This window comes from Octodon degus, unplaced genomic scaffold, assembly GCF_000260255.1.
Source record: "Octodon degus isolate 3935 unplaced genomic scaffold, OctDeg1.0 scaffold00111, whole genome shotgun sequence".
In the NCBI taxonomy this organism is placed as follows: Eukaryota; Metazoa; Chordata; class Mammalia; order Rodentia; family Octodontidae; genus Octodon; species Octodon degus.
In genome coordinates, this window is record NW_004524687.1 from 8270638 (window position 1) to 8277931 (window position 7294).

Below are 7294 nucleotides of genomic sequence, written 5' to 3' on the forward strand. Positions count from 1 at the left end.
CCATGCTTCGTCCATGCCTATTTCATAGATCTGTGCTGAGAAGGCCCAAAGGTCAGTGGTAGAAATTAAAAAAAAATCTGTGTTAGTGGGATGAAGGATCTATGCTAGCAGGCTGAGGGATCTGCACTGGATCTAGGAAGCAATGCTCAAAGTAAAAACCAGAGCTCCCTGAAAAGTACCACAGCCATCCCCAGTAACAGTGAAGTCCCAAGCTCCTCCAATGATGCAGAAAGCTGAGTTCCCATCAGGAAAGCCTATGCAACCAGCTTCTTCAGGAGACAGAGAAGTGTGCCACCTTCCTCTCTGGAGCCAGGAACCGATACTCAGAGTGAGGACCAGAGCTCCCTAAAGTGAACTGTAGCCATCCTCAGTAACAACAAGGTCCCAAGCTTCTTTAACAATGAGAACAGCTGAGTTCGTCAAGAAAGCCAGCATGACAGTCTCCTCCAAGATAACCAACAGCTCCTTACAGCTTCTAACAGTACCCAGCAGCTTCTCTTCCTCTTCACTAGTTCTGCCTCTTATGCTGCTGGCATCAATGCTCAGGTGGGCCTCCAACGCCCAACACCATGCTGGCTGTGTTTAGCTGGGTGTTACAAGTTGACTGCCAGTTCTCAACCCATCAGTTTTTAACCCCTATTGATTAAAAATATCAGATTTTCATAAAAGAGCTCATTCTCAGTGGTGTTAGAATATCTATAATGGTCATGTTCATTGTCACTGACATCTGGCATTACAGAAGTTCAACTTCCACTCTCTGGATTTGAGGGCTTCCCTACTGTTTTTATGAAATACAGGCTCATCTTAAAATTTGGATGAAAAATTGTGGCTTTTCTTATCTTTACTTCATCAAGAATATTTTTTACTAAAGGAAGTACTAGATATTCTTTACCATTATCTCCCCACTCTATCCTGCAAATAGCATTAATTTCTTCATCAAATAACTTTCATTTTCTACTTTTTGAGGTTTCCTCTGGTCCCGGTATGAAGAATATATTTATCCAAAAGTGAAACATTTTGTCCATTTTAGTCATCTTGTTCTATTTGTGGAAGAACTCTACCTTGACATCACCACACACAGGCAAGACTAAGAGAACTCAAAGTACATGAACTTGTCTTCCCATCTTTAGGGTCCTGAATTGGAGGAACATATCTTCACTTTTAGTTGGCTGTCACTCATTGCTGGAACAAATACAGGCACTTAAAATTAAGGAAGGAAAGGTTTATTTAGCTCACACTTAGTGGAGATTTCAGTCAGTCTCAGCTGGCTCCAAGGCAGAACCGGCACAAGACAAAGGGCAGTAGTTCATGGGGGTGGAAAACAGCAAAGAGCAAAGGCAGAAGCCGCAGCTGCAGCAGCTAGCTAGCCTCTTTCCTCTCCTTACATTTGTATGCAGATTATGCCCCACCCAGGGCAGGTATAACACAACCCACAATCCCAGCAATGGATCATGAATTAATCACAAACCCTAGAAGCTGCTCAAATGACTGCATCAGGCTTAGGGGGACAACTAGACACAAACCATAACAGTTGGCAGACCATAAAATGAGGACTAAAAGTTCTGTCACTGAGCATTGGAGCAGTTGCAAACATCATCATGGGAAACAGTGCTGTTGGTTGATTACCAGGTGATTCTTCAACATGTAGCTATAGAAATACACACAGCAGCTCTGACTGGGAATAGTTACTCCCTTTTTGCCGCTGGTCCTTCTGTTCTTGTAGAAATCTAGGACATCTATACTTTTAAATTTTTGCCCTGGTGCAGTAAATATGCAGAAATCATTAGAGTAGTCCACTGCTTTCCAGCTTTACAGTGAACTGATGTAACTTGATTGTCACCTTCACTTCCCCTAGCCATTGGTCAAGCTCTTCACAAAAAGTTTGAGAACTTCTAACTGTAGTGGATTATGTTGTTTTCAAAGGAAACTGTGTAACTCTTAAATTAAATTTGGTGATGTCATAATGTCTTTTAGCACATAGATTGTACATCCTATAATGGTTATGTATTACCTTAATAAATCATCAGTATTGTTCCTGCATATGCCTTCGAGTCCCTCTGCAGGAAATCCCATAGCAATAATGTTTGAATAAATATAGGTCAAGTCTAAAGTGAATCCATCCTCTCAATATCTTCTTTTGTTTCTGCTAATAATCTCTTTGATCATGGATGTCATATCTGAGAGCCTGAAGCTAAAGAAAAGATGGCAGAAGCTGCTGGGGGGGGGGGCTTTTCTTACAGGATGGAGATGGCTCTGGACTTGGTCATTGATACCCCTCACTCTGCTGCTGTTCAGCTCTGGACCACACCCAAGTAATGACTGTTGCAATGGCCACTGGATGGATGGACAATGCTTGGGCAGCTGTCTCCTACAGTGGCCCCCAGAGGTTCAGCTGGGAAGTGGGTACAGCAGAGGTGAGGTTCAGAGCTGGCCCAACTCCCAGGAGGTTCCATTGCTGCCACTATGTTGGAACAGGAAAAAGAAAGACACCAATTCTGCAGCATCCCTAGCCCTGAAAACAATGGCAGGCCACCACCACTCACTGCTACTCCTCCCCTACTCCACTCCAAGGAGTGGGCAGCACCACCCTCAAGACTCCCCCGGCTCCTGCCTGAGTATATGCATTACACAGCCCCTCTCAGAAGAGGCCAGGGTGAAGCAGAGCAGCTAGAATAGGACTCCACAGCAGGGGAGGACCACCACTACTGCTGTTACTGAAGGCCAGATGAATCCCCAAGGGCACTGCTGCCACATCTGCCATCTCTCATCTCCCTACCCTGAGCCCAATCTGGCCCCACAGTGGCTCAATGACCAAACTTCCATCATGGCTGTAGCTTTCAACAAATGAGCACTCTCAATATGATTTTTCATCTCCTGGATTTCTGACTGAAACTTTTTCCTAGACTCTAATTCCTTGGTAAACTGGTCATTCATGTTTTATATCATTGGGGGCCTGCCCCTTAGCTCAGTTCTTTAAGTGGGTGCTTCAACAAAGCAGTCAGGCTCAGGTTGCTGTGGTTCAATCCCCACAGCTCAAGCCAGCCAAACCTGCCCTGAAGGCATTCGGAGCAAAAAAAAAAAAAAAAAAAAAATCCATGTTTTATATCATTTTATTTAGCTCATCTAGCTCTTTATCAGTGTCTTCTAAAAGCCCCTGCATTATTTTGGTTTTTAATTCCATTGTCTGATTAATTATACCTTCTCTATTACTTCTGAGTACCTCTTTGATCTGTTTTCTAACCTCTTTTACTATTTTTTTTAAGTTATTTCAACATACGGCTTATGCTCTTCCTCTTCTCAGTGCCCCTCTGGATTGGTTTTGATGGGAGTTGAGAGATTTGGTGATATTTTATTGCCTTATCTTCTCGTGTTTCTACTTTTTTTGTTTATTTGTTTGCTTTGTGCTGATGTATACAGCTGCTGAAATTCTAAAGACTTCGTTGTTTGGGGCCAGGGAGATAGCTCAGTAGAATAAGCGCTTCCCTGGCAAGTGCAAGGGCCTGAGTTCAATCTCAGGTTCTGCAAAAAAGTAAAAATAAAAAATGAAATAAAGACTTTGGTGTTAGTGTAGATATCTTAGTTGCTTTACCAATGTTGTACTTTAGGCATGGCTAACTGTCCTTTGCCATAGCCCCAAGACCTGACCACCTGGGCTAATTTAAGAAGGTAGGATGCAGTGTAGTTAACCTGCTACTAGGTCTGTAGGAATGTATTCTTCCCAGTACTGTTAGTGTCACAAAGATAATCTGAGTGTTGGCTTAAAGAAATAGTAACAATCATACAAACATTAATATCAAACAAATCAGCTATAACACTAGTGGCCAAGAAAAATTGAATATTAATATATGATAGAACCAACCAGTGCCACATTTAATCCTAGAGAAGAAATTCATATTATAGTGTAAACATTAAGACAACTCAGGATACTATTATGGACTACTGAACTCTTTTAGATTATTTTGCTGAGTTAACACACTGATAATATTCAAATAACGGAACTTAACAAAAAAAGGGGATACAGATGAATGTCCATTTTGTATCTGTGTATTCAAAGTGGTTAGGATACCTTTTTCAAAAAGGGAAGAACAGAAATCTTGACCATTAATAATTTGAACATATGAGAGTGATTCATAACTAATACTGGTTTATTTGCTGTTCATACACATTAAAAAATTTGAAAATCAAAAAAAAAAAACCAAAGTGGTTAGGATAGATATATAGTTATATTCTCTTAATGAATAGAGGGATTTGTTCTAATGGTGTTTGTAGATAGGATATCATGTCCACATCTTGTACAGCAATTAACCACTAGGAAGAATGTATGCAATGTGTTAATTATTGGAACTGTCCTACCAATTTGGTTTGAAACTGTCTCATTGCTATTTGTTTATCAATAAAATTATGGGGGAAAAAAAGACAGCTCAGGTATTGACTTACAGCTAAGATAAACTAAATGTGATAGCTGTTTCTCCAGTAACGGTAGAAAATATTCCAATGGTAATTTTACAGAATTGATTGGCTATTAAAATATTAATCTTTGTGGATATACTATTATAAGTAGGGGATGTGGCAATGGGGAAATATGGGAAGAAAACTTGGAAACTTGAAGTCTGTGATATGAGAAGGAGGAGAGTCAAGTGGCGAAAAGATCTTACTGGGAAATTGGAGAATGCTTGTGGAACTAGATAAAGGTAAGAAAAAACTGGTGAGAAGTGGGAGATTGAGAAAAAAAGAGAGAAAAGGAACTATATAAAGAATAAGCAACAGAGAAAAAAATTAAAGGGAGAGTAATTAAAAGAGAGAAGAAAAAATAAGAAACAAGAAGGAAAATTCCCTACACTTCAATAGAATGAAGAGAAAGAAGAGAAGAAAACAAGAATAAAAAACAAACAACAAACAGAAACAAAAGACCAAGGAGGGAGGGAGGGAGGGAAGGAGGAACAGAGGGAAAGAGAGAGAGAGAGAGAGAGAGAGAGAGAGAGAGAGAGAGAGAGAGAGAGAGAGAGAAATTTCTCTGTGATTTAAACATGGTTTCCTTCTAGGATCTACAATTTGGGGGCAGTGTCTAAGTCAAGGCATGTCCCTGCTCACTTTGGTACATAAAGAAGGTAATCAGATTCCAGGACTGGAGAGATAGTTCAGCGGACTAAGCACCTGGGGACCAGGGTTCAATTCCTAGTCCCACGTGCTGTGCCTGCCCTGCCCCCAGGGCATGCTGAGCCGGCAACTGAGTCTGAGTGTGGTGGCATATGCCTGCAATCCTGGCACTGGGTGGCTGAAAACAGAAGGATCACTATGAGTTGGAGCTGCCTACTGAGACCCTGTGCCAAATACACAAACCAAAAGAAGGAGGAGAGGAAGGAAGAGGAAAAGGAGGAGGAGGAGAGGAGGAGCAGGAGGAAGAGGAATTCAGGCTGAGCCTTACCTCGGCCCATGAAAGTGAAGCCTGAGTCCATTAGCATAAACCCCTTGTGGGGTCTCTTGTTAGCCTGGCAAGGACACCCAACCATATCTTGTGGCTGTCCCTCACGCAGTCACTGGGGGAACACAGCACTGGGAGTCCTAAATTGAAGCAATTGCAACTGCTCTGAGTCCATATTAAAATGGTCACACACACACACACACACACACACACACACATTAAAATGGTCACACACACAGAAGGGTGTTCAACCAAGCACTCTTTCTTTCCAGTGGGTATGCAGGACATGTAAACTGGAGTCACTCACCAGCTGTGGCAGCTCCCAGCTCCTTGGTTCCATTCCCTGCTGTGTCTCTCCCAGAGTCCCTGTGGAGTGGCCCACTTTCACTTTGTTGCTGAAATTTGGTCTTCCTTTCTCAGGAGGAAAAAGAGCAGGCTGTCCCTTCCCTTTTCTGTGTTACATTTTGTCTCTTCTTTTTCCATAGGGTTTTAATTTTCCTGTCAGTTCTTTCCTGGTTCCAAAGGATCTACTTTCCTTTTTTATGTTTACTCTTTTATTCTGCTGCTTCGTCCCCAAGTTATTTTCTGGTGTCTGGATTTCAAATCTGAGAGAAGCTGAGTTGTTGTTCCTTGCCACTCCACCATTTCCCACCCACTTGAGCTCTCTATAAATACGTGATTTCAGTGAGTGAAATGACCTAGGGCCCACTGGATCCTCATTATACCCAGAGCCCGACATGTGAATGAGACTGCCCAGGGCCCACCAGATCCAGAATCAACCCAGAGACCAGGCCCGGTGTGTGAGTGAGATGAACTGGGGCTGCCAGATCCTGATTCAACACAGAGCCTAGCCCAACATGTGAGTGACATGGCCCAGGGCACACCGGATCCTAATGCGACTCAGAGCCCAGGCCTGGTATGTGAATGAGACCGCCCAGAGCCTGCTGCATCCTGAATCGACCCAGAGCCCAGGCCCAGCATGTGAATGAGATGAACCCGCCAGATCCTCACTGGACCCAGAGCATAGACCCAGCCAGTGAGTGAGACTGCGCAGGGCCCACCAAAACCTGATAAAACCCAGAGCCCAGGCCCAGTGTGGAACCCTTCAGCAGAACTCCCTGCAAAGAGGCTAGAGGCAAGACTCATCCAGCTGATTCAGGAGCAGAACATCTTCCTAGAGTGTCACAGAGGGTTCGCCTTCAAGGGCTGCAGGAGGAAGAAGTGGAACACAGCAGCCAGACCCAAGCCACACCCACCTGGAGGAGTCTGAACTTTGCACATGGTGCCAAGGTAATAACTCTCTCTAAGATCTACACCAAAGGACAGAAGACAGTGGTATACAAAATGACAAAGAGAAGGAACAAAATGCTGTCTCAGGCCCTGACTCCACCCAGAACAAATGCAGAAGACACTAGCATAGAAGAAATTGGAAATCACACACCTGATATCTCTGAAATAATAGCGTAGGAAGTAAAGAAACAACTGCAGAAAAGTATAGGGGAAATCAGATCAGAAATAATTTCTGAAATAAAAAAAAGAAATGATAACTATAATCAAAGAAGTACTAAGTGCTTCTAAAGAAGACATTGATAAAAAACACAGCAGAATATAAAAATGATGGAATCCTTGAATAAGCAATATAGGAAAGAATTAGAATGCATGAAGCAGATTCAAAGTGATATGCAGGAAATAAAAACCTCAATCACAAGCTGGTAAAACCTTTTGAATGAAAGTGAAAATAGACTTTCTGACCTTAAAGACACCATTGCAGCTAGTGAAAAAGTAAGAAAAGATCTCTTAAAAACAACTAGGATGCAGGAAAAAATAATTCAATACCTGCAAGACGATGCAAAGATGAACAATGTGAGACTA

At 42.4% G+C, this 7294-nt stretch overlaps 1 pseudogene; it reads right to left on the reverse strand.

The window, feature by feature from the left end:
• Window positions 1–629: 629 nt before the first annotated feature.
• LOC101564096 lies at window positions 630–2282 on the reverse strand (annotated as a pseudogene).
• Between the last annotated feature and the right edge of the window lie 5012 nt (window positions 2283–7294).